This window comes from Mobula hypostoma, chromosome X1 (genome assembly GCF_963921235.1).
Source record: "Mobula hypostoma chromosome X1, sMobHyp1.1, whole genome shotgun sequence".
NCBI lineage: Eukaryota > Metazoa > Chordata > Chondrichthyes > Myliobatiformes > Myliobatidae > Mobula > Mobula hypostoma.
In genome coordinates, this window is record NC_086128.1 from 17,329,231 (window position 1) to 17,347,852 (window position 18,622).

Consider the following 18,622-nt stretch of genomic DNA (forward strand, 5'->3'; position numbering starts at 1 on the left):
TTTTTGCCTCTGAACACTAATGTGTTTTAAAACACATTCTGAAAACTTGAAGGCTGTCAATCCAGTATTTGAGTGTTATATTGATACAGGAGCCTTTATTTTTAAATCAGATGTTAAACTACATCTTTTGTGACCGTGCAAGATTCAAAGCCGCTCCTTTTTTCTGAGAGGAGCAGGTGAGTTCTTGCAGGTCTTCTGACCAATATTCATTGGTTAATCAAAGTCGAAAACAAGCGATAAAGTCATTATCACAACTTTATGGAACCTTGTTCTGCGCAAAATAGCTTCTGCTTTTCCACATAAGTGACCACTTCAAGGAGAGCTCATTAGTTGTAAAAGGTGCAATCCAAATGCAAGCTTGTTCTCCCCACAGATACATCCTGATATGAGTATTCCCAGCATTTTCTGTTTTTATTTTTGATATTCAGCATTTGCATTTTTTATTTTCCCTCTTTTTTCTATCTCATCTTCTCTCATACGGAAATCTGGCAGCGCTATGACAAGCTCGGAAACTCTGCTCGGTCTTGCTTAGGCTACGTCAGTCTTGTTGGCCACATAAGACGCTTAGAAGGTGTCCACGTGAAAAGAAGTAAATCAGAAGTCATGTCACAAAGCTACATACCTCCCTTACTGCAGCATAGTAGACAAGGTCATATCCCTACATCTGTTCACTGAATGCAAATGTCAAGTACTTTTGCACAGCAAGTCATTCCAGTGTCGTCAAATGAATTCTGCCACAACTTTCAGGGTTTATTTTTAAAGTAGAAGGAACTGATTTGCAAATATAATTAAGGAACTGAGGCCAAAATGGTTTTATTGTTAGCTGTTCATCTATTTTAGGAATTTCTCATGCAAACAAAATCTTTCTGTTCAGACTAACTGGTCTACGGTAGCATGTTTCCTGTATCACCTTCTGAATTTAGCAATTTCAACTTGCTTCCACCACTTCTGGTGGAGTGCATCAGATCCTAGTGATTCACTGCATAAAATGTTTACATACTTCTATCTGGTTCTTTTTATGCCTTTGCCCCTTCCTCCAATGGGAGCCATCTCTGTCTGTCTATACTTGGCTATATCCTTCATGGTTTTAAGTACCTATGTTGGATCTCTCAACTTCTGTCCCATGGAGAACAATCCAAATTTATCTAATCTATTCAGTTGAAAGACCTTTTGAATAATTTGAGTAAATCTATTTTGCATCCTCATCTATAAAGCTGTTACATCCTCCCTAAAGAATGCTCAGAATTGGACCAGAATTCTAGTTGTATCTGAATCAGGGTTTTATAAAGATCCATCCCAATTTCCTTCCTTGCTCTTCTTTCTCTACCTTTCTACAAATAGTGGATTAAGTATTTTTTTGAAGATTTCTGAATGCACACTGCCACTTGATCCAAAGCTATAGTATCTGCTCCTATAGCCCCTTTTGGAATTGTAATCTCCAGTTTATGCTGCCTTCTATACAAATATAACATTACATTTCCCAGCATTAAACTTCATCTGCCACTGAGCAATCCATTTCAACTACGTGTTCATATCTATTACTATCCTGTACATAGTTCACTGCTCCCAGGTTTTGCATTACCTGCCGTTTCAAAAACTACACCCTGTAAACCTAAGCATTGGTATTTATTAAGAAAAGCAACCCAACTACTGTGCCCAAGAAGCTCCAGTGTTACACTTCCCTGCAGTCCAAAAATTCTGAATCCCATCTGTTCTTGCCATCCACTTTTAACATTTGAACAGAAAAAGGACACAAGATATAGGAGCAGAATTAGGCCATTTGGCCCATTGAGACTGCTCTGCCATTTCATCATGGCTGATCCATTTTCCCCCTCAGCCCCAATCCCCTGCCTTCATGCCCTGACTAATCAAGAATCTATCAACCTGTCTTAAATATACCCAATGACTTGACCTCCACAACCGCCTGTGACACCGAATTCCAGATTCACCACTCTCTTCCTAAAGAAATTCTTCCTCATCTCTGTCCTAAATGGACATCTCTCTATTCAGAGGCTGTGTCCTCTGGTCTTAGACCCCCCCCCCCCGCAACAGGAAACATCCTCTCCACATCCACTCTAACAAGGCCTTTCAACTAGGTCACCCCTCATTCTTCTGAATTCCAGTGAGTACAGGCCCAGAGCCATCATCCTTTCAATTCCGGAATCATTTTCATGAACCTCCTTTGAACCCTCTCTGATGTCAGTACATCCTTCCTTAGATAAGGGGCCCTAAACTGCTCTCAATACTCCCAAGTGAGACCTCACCAGTGCCTTATAAAGCCCCTCAGCTTTACATTCTTGCTTTTATATTCCAGTCCTTGCAAAATGAATGCTAACATTCCATATGCCTTCCTCACCACCAACTCAACCTGTAAATTAACCTTCAGGGAATCCTGCATGAGGACTCCTAAGTCCCTTTGCACTTCAGATTTTTTAACTTTGCTCTCCTTTTAGAAAATAGTCTATGCTTTTATTTCTTTCTCCCAAAGTGTATGACCATACACTTTCCAACACTATATTCCTTCTGCCACTTCTTTGCCCATTCTCCTAATCTGTCCAAGTCCTTCTGTGGCCTCTCTACTTCCTCAAAACTACCTGCCCCTTCACCTATCGTATCATCCACAAACTTGGCCACAAAGCCATCAATTCCATCATCCAAATCATTGACATATAACATAAAAAGAATCTGTCCCAACATAGACTACTGTGGAACACCACTAGTCACTGGCAGCCAAACAGAAAAGGCTCCCTTTATTCCCACTCTTTGCCTCCTGCCAATCAGCCACTGCTTTTTCCATACTAGAATCTTTTCTGTAATACCATGGGCTCTTGTTAAGCAGTCTCATGTGTGGCACCTTGTTAGAGACCTTCTGAAAATCTAAGTTCACAACATCCACAGATTCTCCTTTGTCTATCCTTGTTATTTCTTCAAAGAATTCCAACAGATTGGTCAGGCAAGATTTTCCCTTGCTGATTTTGGCCTATTTTACCATATGCCTCCAAGTACCCTGAAACCACATCCTTAACAAATGACTCCCAATATCTTCCCAACCACTGAGGTCGGACAAACTGAGATCAGAATTTACTTACTTCTGCCTCTCTCCGGAGGGACCTGTCAGATTGCTGTTATATGGGACTGGATGGCCTCCTGATGGTTAGCAGGAAGGAGTGAGCAATCTTGCCAAAGAAGCCCAATGAGCCATTAAGGTTACACATAAAACACTATTCTAATGACAGATGTGTATTCAACTGTAGCTCTTTCTGTTTGAGCTTTGGGCTGGTTTCTGGGATGCATTCATACTCGAGGATTGCTTCAGAATTTGAGTTGATCAGAAAATTTTGTGAAGTGTACAGTGCATCAATTCTTTTTAAAAGATCAATTCCATTAGCTTTTTAAAAAAATCAGCATACAAACAAGGCTCAGAGGCAACACTATATTCTCCTATATTCTCTTACATTCTGATGAAAGATCTCAACATTAACTTTTTTTTCCCACAGATGCTGCCTAACTTGCTGAGGGTTTCCAGTAATTTGTTTTTATTTCTCTTCAATCAGTTTATTGTGGGTTAAAATCCAGGTTTAGGGATTTTGGTGTAAAAATATCAGTGTAGTTCAAAGCAAGTGCTGCATTGTCAAAAGATCTGACACTCAGACAAGTATAAAAGTACACGTGGTTCCATTTGTAAAGTAGGCTAATATCTGATTTGAAACACAGCCTGACATTGTGACATTGCTGTGTTTTGAAGCCTCGTCAATACACAACATCTGTTGTATTTCCTGTATTGCAACAGTGCCTGTGAAATTCTTTGGGACACCCTAAGATTGAGAAACACTATATAAACGTTAACATTTTTACTTCATTCATTCTGGGTTACATGCGAACTACTCCCAGAGCATAGGACATGGGAGGGGAGGGGGGGATCATAGTCAGTTTTGCCCTCAGCATCTTAAGGATAATATTGAAAGGAGTTCACAATAGATCCGTAATCAGGAGTCAAGACATAAAAGCAAAAAACCCTGGAGACACGGCCTCTATGAAATGAGGAACAGTTAGTAATTTTGGTAAGGTTTTTATTTTAGATTTGCAAGGTATTCTAAGGGACTAAATATACATGTATTTGGTTAGAATGGGACTGATTAGGGATGGTCAACTTGGCTTTGTGCATGGTAAGTCATGTCTAACCAAGCTTATAAAGTTTTTTGAGGAAGTTACCAGGAAAGTTGATGAAGGCAAAGCAGTGAATGTTATTGACAAAGTCTTACATGGGAGGTTTGTCAAGAAGGTTCAGTTGCTTGACATTCAAGATGAGGTATTAAAATGGATAAGACATTGGCTTCGTGGGAGAAGCCAGAGAGTAGTTGTAGATAGTTGCCTCCCTGACAGGAGGTCTGTGACTATTGGAGTGCTCCACGGTTGGTGCTGGGGTCTGTTGTTTGTCACCTACATCAATATCAATGATCTGGATGATAATGTGGTAAACTGGGTCAGCAAATTTGCAGATCACACCAAGATTGGAGGTGTAGTGGACAGTGAGGAAAGCTGTCAAAGCTTGGAGTGGGATCTGGACCAGCTGGAAAATGCACTTAAAAATGGCAGATGGAATTTAATGCAGTGAAGTGCAAAGTGTTCCACTTTCAGAGGACAACCAGGGTAGGTCTTACGCAGTGAGTGGTAGGGTACTGCGGAGTGCAGTAGAACAGAGAGATCTGGGAATACAGGTACACAATTTTAGGTCAATAAGGCCATGAAGAAATCTTTTGCCGCATTGGCCTTCAAAAATCGAAGTACTGAGTACAGGAAATGAGATACTATGCTGAAGTTGTATAAGATGTTGGTGAGGTCTAATTTGGAGTATTGTGTGAAGTTTTGGTCACCTACGTATAGGAAAGATGTAAATATGACTGAAATAGTACAGAGAAAATTTACAGGGATGTTTTCAGGACTTGAGGACCTGAGTTATAGGGAAAGGTTAGGACTTTATTCACTAGAACGTGGAAGATTGAGGGGAGATTTGACAGAGGTATACAAAATTATGAGGGGTATAGATCGGGTAAATGCAAGCAGGCTTTTTCCACTGAAGTTGAGTGAGATTAAAACTAGAAGTCATGGGTTAAGGGTGAAAGGTGAAATGTTTAAGGGGAACATGAGGCGGAACTTCTTCACAGAGGTTTGTGGGAATATGGAACAAGGTGCCGGTGGAAGTGGTGGATGTACATTTGATTTCAACATTTAAGAGAAATTTGGATAGCTACATAGATGGAAGGGATATGGAGGGCTATGGTCTAGGTGCAGTTTGATGGGACAAGGTCAATTAATCGCTTGGCATGGACTAGACGGGGAAAAAGGCTTGTTTCTGTTCTGTAATGTTCTATGACTTTATGGCTCTATTTGCAGTTTAATTGATTTTCATTTACTGCAATTTATTTAAGGTTATGATAGGATTACAGGGAGGTTGAAGAAACTAGTTTCCACTTAATGAGTAGTTCTGAAAATTTGTCTGAAAGCATTTCAATACAAAAACCCTGTACATTGTGGCTATATATAAAAAGAAACTTATATTCTTGAAACTTGAAATAATATCCACAACCAATAAAGCAACATACTTGGCCTAAAGTGAGCGAAAGAGCAAACTGAAGGAAGCAGGGGCAAGGTATTGTTTTGTGCTGGCAAGAGCACTTGCCTAGTGTGCAGTGAGTTCAAATTGTTGCATCCAAAGCAGGTATAAAGAAGTCATAGCTTCCTCAAGAAAGTCCACATTGTTGGAATTGGCAACTGGTGGTTACGTGCAAGTTCCAGCTCTTAATCATGATTCACACCTTCATTTCATTTTGTGTAATTTAAAATGTGCATGTTTTGTATTTGACATGGTGCATTTAGTGAAAATACAGTAGGTATTGGTGCATGGAATGCCATTCTCCAATGTAGTTTCGTGCATTTAGAATGCACAGTACATTTCTTTGAGTTAAAAATGACAGCAAGTTGGGATGCTCTTTTTAGTCAACATAGTTACCAATTTTTGCACTGAAAAATAAAGTCAGATTTGCTCGTTTATGTCTTAGAGGATCATTGAAAATATTTCTATACATAGCTACAATTGCTAAAATTTTATAGTATTTCAAAAAAAGTGCATTTATCTGATTCGCCTCACTATATTTTTGGTACAATTTTGAAACATTTCAAATGCTGAGCAGGTTGATGCTTCAAAGATGTCCAGTGCACTTCTGGGATTGCAAAACATGGGAGCAAGTCTTGTCTGCCTTATTTCCATGAGAGGATGACTGATCACCTTTCTCACCCCCCACTTTTTTTTATCACCCTGCTCTCTTAATTCCTTATTAAGCAAATAGCTATTGAGGCCTCAGTGAAGCAGATCCAGTGAGCAGTCAGTTACAGAAGAAGCAATAACTTGTTTGCTGCAAAAATAGTTTGTACTTATTGATGAAATACAAGCAGTCATTAATTGACAGTGCTTGGTTGACAATGTAGTTGTATCAGTTGTTGATCAGGCTGCACTTGGAGAAAAAGGAAGCAACCGTGGTTGACAAGAGAAGTCAAAGCCAAAGTTAAAGCAAAGGAGAGGGCAGACAAGGAAGCAAAAATTAGTGGGAAGACAGAGGATTGGGAAGTTTTTAAAAGCTTACAAAAGGAAACCAAGAAGGTCATTAAGAGAGAAAAGATTAACTATGAAAGGAAACTAGCAAATAATATCAAAGAGGATACTAAAAGCTTTTTCAAGTATATAAAGAGTAAAAGACAGGTGAGAGTAGATATAGGACCGATAGAAAATGATACTGGAGAAATTGTAATGGGAGAGGAGGAGATGGCAGAGGAACTGAACAAGTATTTTGCATCAGTCTTCACTGAGGAAGACAGGATACCGGACACTCAAGGGTGGCAGGGAAGAGAAGTGTGCGCAGTCACAATTACGACAGAGAAAGTACTCAGGAAGCTGAATAGGCTAAAGGTAGATAAATCTCCCGGACCAGATGGAATGCACCCTCATGTTCTGAAGGAAGTAGCTGTGGAGATTGCGGAGGCATTAGCGATGATCTTTCAAAAGTCGATAGATTCTGGCATGGTTCCGGAGGACTGGAAGATTGCAAATGTCACTCCGCTATTTAAGAAGGGGGCAAGGAAGCACAAAGGAAATTATAGACCTGTTAGCTTGACGTCGGTGGTTGGGAAGTTGTTGGAGTCGATTGTCAAGGATGAGGTTACAGAGTACCTGGAGGCATATGACAAGATAGGTAAAACTCAGCATGGATTCCTTAAAGGAAAATCCTGCCTGACAAACCTATTACAATTTTTTGAGGAAATTACCAGTAGGCTAGACAAGGGAGATACAGTGGATGTTGTATATTTGGAATTTCAGAAGGCTTTTGACAAGGTGCCACACATGAGGCTACTTAAGATAAGAGCCCATGAAATTACAGGAAAGTTACATACGTGGATAGAGCGTTGGCTGATTGGCAGGAAGCAGAGAGTGGGAATAAAGGGATCCCATTTTGGCTGGCTGCCGGTTACCAGTGGTGTTCCACAGGGGTCCGTGTTGGGCCGCTTCTTTTTACGTTGTACATCAACGATTTGGATTATGGAATAGATGGCTTTGTGGTTAAGTTTGCTGACGATACGAAGATAGGTGGAGGGGCCGGTAGTGCTGAGGAAACGGAGAGTCTGCAGAGAGACTTGGATAGATTGGAAGAATGGGCAAAGAAGTGGCAATTGAAATACAATTTCGGAAAGTGTCTGGTTATGCACTTTGGCAGAAGAAATAAACAGGCAGACTATTATTTAAATAGGGAAAGAATTCAAAGTTCTGAGATGCAACGGGACTTGGGAGTCCTCGTACAGGATACCCTTAAGGTTAACCTCCAGGTTGAGTCGGTGGTGAAGAAGGTGAATGCAATGTTGGCATTCATTTCTAAAGGAATAGAGTATAGGAGCAGGGATGTGATGTTGAGGCTCTATAAGGCGCTGGTGAGACCTCACTTGGAGTACTGTGGGCAGCTTTGGTCTCCTTATTTAAGAAAGGATGTGCTGACATTGGAGAGGGTACAGAGAAGGTTCACTAGAACGATTCCGGGAATGAGAGGGTTAACATATGAGGAACGTTTGTCCGCTCTTGGACTGTATTCCTTGGAGTTTAGAAGAATGAGGGGAGACCTTAAAGAAACATTTCGAATGTTAAAAGGCATGGACAGAGTGGATGTGGCAAAGTTGTTTCCCATGATGGGGGAGTCTAGTACGAGAGGGCATGACTTAAGGATGGAAGGGCGCCCATTCAGAACAGAAATGCGAAGAAATTTTTTTACTCAGAGGGTGGTCAATCTATGGAATTTGTTGCCACGGGCAGCAGTGGAGGCCAAGTCATTGGGTGTATTTAAGGCAGAGATTGATAGGTATCTGTGTAGCCAGGGCATCAAAGGTTATGGTGAGAAGGCGGGGGAGCGGGACTAAATGGGAGAATGGATCAGCTCATGATAAAATGGTGGAGCAGACTCGATAGGCCGAATGGCCGACTTCTGCTCCTTTGTATTATGGTCTTATGGTCTTACTGTGGTTATTCTGTTATAGGAAAGGTGTTAAACTGGAAAGAGTGCAGAAAACATTACAAGGATGTTGCCAGGAACAGAGGATGGCCTGAGCTTGTAGAGAGAGGCTGGCTAGGTCTTTACTCCTTATGTCGTAAAGGAATGAGGGGCGATTGGTGGATGTTGGGACTGCTTCTTTTCAAGTTATCTGTCAATGATTTGAATGATGGAATTGATGGCTTTGTGGTCAGGTTAGCAGATGGTAGGTGGAGGGGCAGGCAGGGAATCTGCAGAAAGACTTGGACAGATTAAGAGAATGGGCAAAGAAGAGGCAGATGGAATATAGTGTAAGGGAGTGTATACTCATGCACTTTGGTAGAAGGAATAAAGGTGTGGACTATTTTCTAAATAGGGAGTGAATTCAGAAATCAGAGGTACAAAGGGACTAATGCAGGATTCCCTAAAAGTTAACTTACAGGTTGAATTGGTAGTAAGGAGAGGACTAGAATTTAAAAGCAAGGATGCAATGCTGAATCTTTATAAGGCATTCATCAGACTATATTTGGAGTATTGTGAGCAGTTTTGGGCCTCATATCTGAGAAAGGATGTGCTGGCATTGGAGAGGGTTCAGAGGAGGTTCACAGGAATGATCCCGGAGAATGAAAGGGTTAACTTATGAGCAGCGTTTCATGGCTCTGGGCCTGTATTAACTGGAGTTTAGAAGAACGGGTAGGATCTCATTGAAATCTATCGAATATTGAAAGACTTAGATAGAGTGGACGTTGGGAGAATGTGGGGGAGTCCAGGACCAAAGGGAATAGCCTTAGAATAGAAGGCTGTCCCTTGCTGTGGAGGCCAAATCATTGGGTATATTTAAAGTAGAGGTTGGTAGTTTCTTGATTAGGAAGAGCTGAGAGGGATAATAAATCAGCCATGATGGTCCAAACGACCTAATTCTGCTCCTAAGTCTTCCGGTCTTTATAAAATTGTCAGAGGCATGGATAAGGTGGATGGTAGCAGCCTTTTCTCTGGGACAGGGAAGTCCAAAACTAAGGGGCATAGATTTGGAGGGAAAAAGTTTAAAAGGGACCTGAGGGGCAGCTTTTTCACAGAGGTTGGTGAGAATAATGAATGATCTTCCAGAGAAAGTGGTTGAGCAGGTACAATAGTATAATTTAAGAAGCACTGGGTTTGGTGCGCAGAGGGATATGGGCTGAATGCAGGAAATTGGGAGTAGATGAATAGGCGCCGTGGATGGCATGGACCTGTTGGGCCGAAGGACTTGTATCCATGCTGTGTTGCTGTATGACTCTGAAAGGAGTAGAGGGAAGGGAGAGGAGATGAGAACAAACCAAATTGTGATGCACTACAATTAGATTCATCTGTTAGCTGAGAATTGGGATTGATAGAATTGTGATGAACTCCATGGTTAGATGTCCATTACTGAACCCATTGCAGGGATTATTGCAGTAATGAAACACCACTGATCCCAATCCCTGAAAGTTTTTCATGCTACTGAGCAATAGGGGTGACTCCCCTGCCTCCTTAGATAGAGGTATTGGAAGGTGCGTATGATTCACACAATCAGCACTGGAGGCCAGGATTGCACCTGGATGACTGGCACGAGGCAGCATCTCTAACCTCTCTGCCGCAGTGCGCATTTGACTTCAAAATCTCACCATTGTGTATCCCTCTAACTACCTCCAGCCCCACAAACTCCCAGTGCTCAGATTCTGACCTTGCGTAAAGCCCTTTGTCCACTTGACCGACCGTTGTGGCCGTGCCTTTAAACACCAAGTCCACAATAGTGGTAACTGGCCGAGATACAGTGAAAAACGTTTATGTGCCATCCAGACAGGTTGTTTCACGATGTCAGTACATTGAGGTAGTAGAAGGGAAAGCAATAACAGAATACACAATAAAGATCTATGTCCTTTATGTCTGATGGCACATATTATCAAGCTTTTGCATCTTCTGCCCGATAGAAGGGTGGTGGGGGGGGGCGTGGATAAGAAAGTTTGAATAATTCCCCTTGGCCTCTCCATACTGTCAGTACCCCACTCCCAGTCCCCATTGCCACTTGATCCAAAGATCCTCAATGAATCGCAGTAGTCCTTTTGTGACGTTCCTGAACTCAGTATGTTCCCTAAGTTCTTTACCCTAAGGAAAGACTTCCTAACAACAAAATGAATTAGAATCAGAATCAGATTTAATATCACTGGCATGTCGTGAAGTTTGTTAACTTTGCAGCAGCAGTACAATGAAATACATGATAAGAAAATTAAAATGTGAATTACAGTAAATATATACAGTATATAATAAATAGCTAAATGAAATAAGTAGTGCAAAAATAGAAATTTAATAAGTAGTGAGGTAGTGTTCATGAGTTCGATATCCATCAGAAAGCTGATGGCAGAGGGGAAGAAGCTGTTCCTGAATCACTGAGTTTCTGCCTTCAGGCTCCTGTATCTCCTTCCTGATGGTAGCAATGAAAGCAGGGTATAACCTGGTAGATGGGGGTCCTTAATAATGGACGCCACCTTTCTGAGACATCACTCCTTGAAGATGTCCTGGATACTATAGAGGCTAGTACCCATGACGGAGCTGACTAAGTTTACAACTTACTTCGATCCTGTGCAGTAGCCTCTCCCCCTCACTGACCCCCTCCACCATATCAGAAGGTGATGCAGCCAGTTAAAACGCTCTCCATGGTACATGTGTAGAAATTGCGAGTGTTTTTGGTGATATACCAAATCTCCTCAAACTCCTCATGAGTTACAGCTGCAGCTGTGCCTTCTTTGTAGCTGCAACGATATGTTGGGTCCAGGTTAGATCTTCAGAGATATTGACACGCAGGAACTTGAAATCGATCACTCTTCCTGCTTCTGAATGAGCGTGGCCTCCTGAACTAGTTTTACCACTCCGTACCTTAACACATCTCATCCTGACTTGGTTCCACGGACTTCCCATCCTCCCCTAGTAACAACGTACAAAACACTGCAGTTGCTAGAAATCTGATATTAAGCCTTCAGTAGGTCAGCCTGCATCTGTGGCAAGAGATGCAACATTTCAAGCAAACACACAGACAAATGAAGATCCGGGCTGAGAGAGGAGCAAAGCCCCTTGGAGGTTGGAGGGACTGGAAGAGAATTATAGGTAATTAACTGCCAAAACAAAAGGTGAAGCCCTGCCATTCCTAGAAACCCGAAGTAAGTGCAGATAAGAGATAAAAATGGCATCTCTATAAAACTTGTTCAGCTGAAATTACAGTTTTTGATTTGCTTGGCTCTTAGTAAGAATCCACATCTGACAGCATTCCTCTGTGTTTAATAGTGACCATCCTTCCTGGATCGGCACAATCTTTAGGTGTGAGCTTGTGCTTCAATGGGCTTCACACTCACTCAGAAGGAGGAATGCAGCTTCAGAAGCTAATCCAGTGCCATGAATGTGGTAATATAGGCTGATGCTCTTGTAGAGTGCTGATGGAGCCCTATACTGTTATAGTTATAAAGGAACAGGTCATTTAGCCCATCATATCCACGCTGACCATCAAGCACCCATCTATACTTACCTCATTTTCCCCATTGTATCCCCAGCAACTGATACTCCTGCCAACCATAAGACCATAAGACTTAGGAGCAGAATTAGGCCATTCAGCCCATTGAGTCTGCTCCGCCATTCCATCATGGCTGATCCCGGATCCCACTCAAATCCATACACCTGCCTTCTCTCCATATCCTTTGATGCCCTGACCGATCAAAAAACTATCAACTTCTGCTTTAAATATACCCACGGACTTGGCCTCCACCACAATCTGAGGCAGAGCATTCCACAGATTCACCACTCTCTGGCTAAAAAAATTCCTTCTTACCTCTATTCTATAAGGTCACCCCTCAATTTTGAGGCTGTGCCCTCTAGTTCTGGATACCTCCAACATAGGAAACCACCTCTCCACATCCACCCCATCGAGTCCTTTCAATGTTCGATTGGTTTCAATGAAATTCCCTGCATTCTTCTAAATTCCAGTGAGTACAGGCCCAAAGCTGCCAAACGCTCCTCATATGTTAACCCCTTCACTCCCGGAATCATCCTTCTGAACCTTCTCTGGACTCTCTCCAATGACAACACATCCTTTCTGAAATATGGTGCCCAAAGCTAAGGACAATTTACAATGTCCAGTTAACCAACTAGATATGGGGAAAACCACACACAGATAGCAATCAGATGGACCCTCGGTGTGATCTTGCACCTTATTGTCTGCCTGCACTGCACTTTCTCTGTAGTTGTTACACATTATACTTAGTGCTACACCTGCCCCTACACCTTCTCCCTCACTACCATTCAGGGCCCCAAACAGTTTTCCAGGTGAAGTGACACTTTACCTGTGACTCTGTTGGAGTCATCTACTGTATCCGGTGCTCCCGATGTGGCCTCCTGTATATTGGTGAGACCCAACGTAGATTGGGAGACCACTTCGCTGAGCACCTATGCTCTGTTCGCCAGGAAAAGCGGGATCACCCAGTAGCCACCCATTTTAATTCCACTTCCCATTCCCATTACAATGTGTCTATCCATGGCCTCCTCCACTGTCGTGATGAGGCCACACTTAGGTTGGAGGAACAACATCTTATATTCCGTCTAGGTAGCCTTCAACCTGATGGCATGAACATCGATTTCTCAAACTTCGATAATGCCCCACACCCCCTCACCATTCCCCATCCCCTTTACCCTCTCACCTTATCTCTTTGCCCACCCATTGCCTTCCTCTGGTGCTCCTCCCTCCTTTTCTTTTTTCTGTCCTCTTCTGTCAGACTCTCCCATCTCTTTCACCAATCAACTTCCCAGCTCTTTACCTCACCCCTCCCATCCCTTTCATAGATGCTGCATGGCCTGCTGAGTTCCTCTAGCATTTTGTGTGTATTGCTTGGGTATCCAGCATCTGCAGATTTTCTCTTGTTTGTGATTCTGCATTGTTATTGTTTTACCTTGTTCTACCACAGTGCGCCATGTAATGATCTGATCTGTATGAACAGTATCTAATCTAACCTGAGTCTCTGAAGCTGTGAGGCAGCAGCATTAACTGATGGGCCACTGTGCTGCCCATAAAGGGGCCATCTTTTGGATGGGGTGTTAAACTATTGCTCTGCCTTCCCTCTTAGGTAGACGTAACAGGTCTTATGGCACAATTTCAAAGGAAGACTAGCTGTCCAGACCAGTGCTCATATCTGACCAGTATAACTCAACAGATTGTAGATGCTGGAATCTGGAGCAGCACACAAGCTGCTGAAGGACCTCAACGGGTCAGGTAGCATCTGTGAGGGAAAATGGACGGTTGATCTTTCAGGTCAAGACCCTTCACCTGGACTGAAAAAAAGAGGCCAAACAGTACAGATGGACAGTATAGTAGCTATTTCCCCTCACTCCTTAGTCCAGATGAAGGGTCTCATCTGAAACATCAAGTGTCCAGTTCCCTCCATAGATACTGCTCTACCTGCTGAGTTCCTCCAGTGCTTTCTGTGTCACACTATTGCATATGTACTCAGTGGCCACCTTATTAGGTACACCTGTACACCTGCTCGTTAATGTAAATATCTACTCAGCCAATCATGTGACAGCAACTCAATGCATAAAAGCATGCAGGTGTGGTCAAAAGGTTCAGACCAAACATGAGAATGGGGGAAGAAATGTCATCTAAGTGACTTTGACCATGGAATGATTGTTGGTGCCAGACGGGGTGGTTTGAGTACCTCACAAACTGCTGATCTCCTGGGACTTTCATGCGCGGTAGTCTCTAGAGTTTTCAGAGAATGGTCCGAAAAACAAAAAAAAAACATCCAGTGAGCAACAGTACTGTGGGCAAAGATATCTTGTTAATGAGAGAGGTCAGCGGAGAATGGACAGATTGATTCAAGCTGACAGTAAGTCAAATAACCACACATTACAACAGTGGTGTGCAAGAGAGCATTTCTGAATGCATAACTCATCGAAGTTTGAAGTGGATGGGCTACAGCAGCAGAAGACCATGAACATACATTCAGTGGCCACTTTATTAGGTACAGGAGGTATCTAGTAATGTGGCCACTGAGTGTATGTTTATTTTATTGCCGCACACCAATTACAACGGCGACCATATTTATGCAGTTACTTCTGGAATTTAATGTGAAGGTACTGTATGTCTTTGCTCTTTTCATAAATTTATGCCGTTTTCTGACAACTTTATTTCCTCCCAATCTCTTCCAGGGGATCAGTCGTTGGAAAAATAGTTGGAGAAATTGTGGTCAGAAATAAGAAGTTTGATGAAGCTGTTAAAATGGGGCTGTTTGAAGAGATGATAGACTGTCAGAAACTGCTGTCTAAACACACAGCATGAGAACGTGAGTACAAACTACCAGAAAACCTGGTGAGTGCGATTTGGCTTGGCTTGAGAGAATACAACAAGTTCTCCTGAGTTACTAAGTAGTTGTCCTTGCCTCAACACCACCAGCGTTCTTCTGCTCGGTGGCTGTGCCTTTAGCTGAGCTCTGGAATTCCTTCCCTCAGCTACGCCAACATTTTTGCTCTGTTAAGTGTGTCTCTGCTTTCAACTGTTTGATTCCCCCTCCCTAGGATCTCCTTCTGTAGCTTGGTGTCAGATTCTAATGATGATTATTCCGATGAATCATTTCACTGCACTGAAGTGCTATATACATCAAATGGTGAGAAACTGCAGCCCAACTGAGCTAGTCTTGTCAAATTTCTATCTCGCTTGCAAAGAGCGAAGGCGGAGACCAACTTTGGTTGTGGCATTTAATGGCAGAAGTTGGAAGCAAGGGTGTTGGAAGAGCTAAAAGGCTGAAGGAGGAATCTGACAGGAGAGGACAGTGGTCCATGGAAGAAAAGGAAGGAGGAGAAAAACCAGAGGGATGTGATGGGCAGGTGAGGAGAAGAGAAAGGGTAAGAGGTTAGCCAGAGGAGGAAGGAGGAGAAATTTCCAAAAGTCAGAAAAGAAGTTGGAGGCTACCCAGATGGAATATTAGGTGTTGCTCCTCCAACCTGAGTTTGGCCTCATCCTGGTAGTAGAGGAGGCCATGAACAGACATGTCAGTATGGGAATAGGAAGTCAAATTGAAATGGGTAGCCACTAGGTGATCCTGCCTTTTGCAGAGGACAGGGCAAAGGTGGTCTACAAAGAGGTCTCCCAATCTGCATCAGGAGAGGAAGCCAGACTGGAAGAAAGGATACAGTAGATGACTGTGACAGTCTCGCAGATGAAGTGTTGCCTCACCTGAAAGGACTTATCCTTATTCTGGCTTCTGCTCTCTTACTTTTCAGTCCTGATTAAGGGTCTCAGTCTGAAAAGTCCACAGTTTATTCCCCTCCATAGAAGCTTGACTAGCTGAGTTCTTCCAGTGTTCCTCTCTCTTCAGTCCCTTTTTCTGTATTGAGTCTCAAGTTGAAGTCTCCTAGAGTCCCAATCCATGTGTTTGTTAGCGACCAATTATCCTGTTTTCATCATTGAGTTACCTAATTCTTGAAATGGCTAAGTTCACCCCTAGGTTCATACCTTATTCTGATTCTAGTTACATCTGCCTTGTGCCTCTCCACTAATGAGTTTCATTCTTAACTCATCAAATTCCAGCATGGGCAGCCCTTACTGTTCCTGCTTGTCTCCCTTCTGCAGCTGTCCGCACCTCCACATTCCCCTTCCCCCTACCACCTCACCTAGCTCCATCTACCTCTTATTTCCTCTCTCTCTCTTTCTCTGTCTGCCTCCATTTGTATATCATCTACCTGCTACTGTCTTCAAACTCCGTCCCTGTTCCCCTCCCCTACCTGTCACAACCTGCCCATTATCTTTCATCACTCCTCTTTCCACCAATCACTCCTGGCTCCTGACTCACCCCTCTCCCTTTTCTCTTTATACTGCCCACCTCCCCTCTCCACACTCAGTCTTGAGGCAGGGTCTTGATCTGAAACATTGAATTCCTTTCCTCCCACAGCTGCTGGTCAAGCTACCGGTTCCTCTAAAAGATTGTGTGTTCCAGATACCAGCAAACGCAGTCTCTTGCATTTCGGTCACTCCATTCACACATACACCAGTTGGATTCTATATCTGTTCTGTGAATGCTTGCTTCACTCTGGACTAGTTTAGCCTGTGCGTAACTTCAGTTCTCCCCTCTAATATCTGTTGTCCATTGCTTTGTAGGTGGAAGTTCTTGAGCTGCTGGCCGCAGTAGAAGATGCAGATCTTTTAGGGAATGTGATCAGTTGATTTGTCATATCCAGCCTTCCGCTCTCAGAATCTCTCTCATTAAAGTATAATGTCAATCCCACAGTTATGAGATGGGTCATCTTTTCCTCATTTTCTCGTGTCATTGCTTTCACAGAATGTGTGTACCAGAAGGAAGCGTAGCACTTCTTGTCCATCCCTCAACTTGAGTCATGTGTTGGGTCATCACAGAGGCAATTTAAAGCCAGCCATGTCAAAAGGAGAAGAACATTAGGGAACCAGGTAAGTTTTTACCTGCAATCCATGAGCTTCATCATCACTAGCTTTTTATTGCCTCATTTGCTGGATTTAAATTCCCCAGTTGCCATTGCTGAGATTCAAACTCATTTCTCTGAACCAATAGCTTCCCACATAAAACTGGTAACATAATCACTGTACCTGTGTTCTCATTGTGTTATTATGTGTGCATAACAAAGAACTTCAGTTCCCAGTGGGCAATGCGAGGGTTTCACCCGGAACCAGAAACTACGATGGTAACCGAGTGGTCTCCACCTGTGCAGTTTACAAGCAATCTATCTGATAACTGGAAACACTACAAACAGTGATTCAATATATATCTAGCTACTAGCAGAGCAGAAGAAACTGATGAAGAATTGAAAGTGTTTATCTTTCTGCATGTAATCGGCGAAGATGCTTTGGACATCTATAACAGCTTTCAAAGTGATGAGACAGCTTTTATGTTGAACACTCCGATGACAAAATTTGAGGAGTATTTTGTCCCAAGTAAAAACACCACTTTTGAGAGATATGTCTTTTTTTTTTCCCTGTGACCAGAAGCAAGGTGTTAGCTTTGACCAATATTTAACTGAGCTTCACACATTGAGTACGTCCTATGAATTTGGAGATTTGAGAAACTCCCGAGTTAGGGACAGAATAGTTTGTGGAATTTCAGATGATGGACTCAGAGAGATATTGCTGTGTGAAAATATTTGATGCTGAGAAAAGCTGTGAAAGTGTGTAAGGTAGCATAGACCACAAGAGCACAAGCTAAGGAGCTGCACAGGGCAGACACATTAGTGCACACTGTGAAAACAGAGGAGCAGTGCACGAGGCATTTCCCAAAGCAACAGCAAAGCAAAGAGAAAAGGCTCAAATCAGTAAATGCAGCAGATGTGGAGTTAGTCTCTTTCTAAGACGTGTCCTGCTTATGGAATGTTTTGCAATAATTGTGGGAAGAAGAATCATTTTGCAAAATGCTACAAAGCTGGGGCTACCAAGAGAAAGGTGCAAACGGTTGATGAGGAAATGGAGGAATTCTTTGTGGATTCTCCACAGACTGCTAGTACTGGTATAACAGAACGGGTTGTTCCAGTGGCTGTGAATGAGACAGTAATTCCACTCAAGCTTGACACCGGAGCCCAGGTGAATCAGTTATCTATGGATGATTGCAAGACTGTCACAGTAAAGTGCAAGATTTACCCAGTGAAGTTAAAAGTGACAGGCTACACTGGAGAGAATGTTCCAGTAAAAGCAGGCTCTATAGTGACCTTCAAGTACAAGGGGCAGCACCTAAAGTCACAGCTACTGGTTGTAGAAAAGTGAGTACAGCCAATAGTAGGTCTGAGTGCATGTGAAAAGCTCAACCTGGTGAAGAGTTTTCATAGTGGCTTCACAGACCTGAGATGGTCACACAACACTCATGAAAGAGTACGCAGATATTTTTGAGGGGCTCGGATGTTTAACTGGTGCACACAAGATTCATACAGATGAGACAGTGACTCCTGTTGTCCATGCAGGAAAGTTCCGTTTCCACTTAGAAATAAACTTAAGCAGGAACTAGCACAAATGGAACGGATGAATGTCACACAGAACACTGATGAAC

At 42.7% G+C, this 18,622-nt stretch overlaps 1 protein-coding gene across 1 annotated transcript in view; it reads left to right on the plus strand.

Annotated features, from left to right (window-relative positions):
* The window catches only part of LOC134340290 (SWI/SNF-related matrix-associated actin-dependent regulator of chromatin subfamily D member 1), a 108,268-nt gene that overhangs the window by 46,801 nt on the left and 42,845 nt on the right, over positions 1–18,622 (plus strand). The window contains exons 12-13 of the transcript XR_010016514.1: positions 14,772–14,905; positions 16,898–17,022. The gene's annotated coding sequence lies outside the window, so the exon portion shown is untranslated. The remainder of the gene's footprint in view (positions 1–14,771; positions 14,906–16,897; positions 17,023–18,622) is intronic.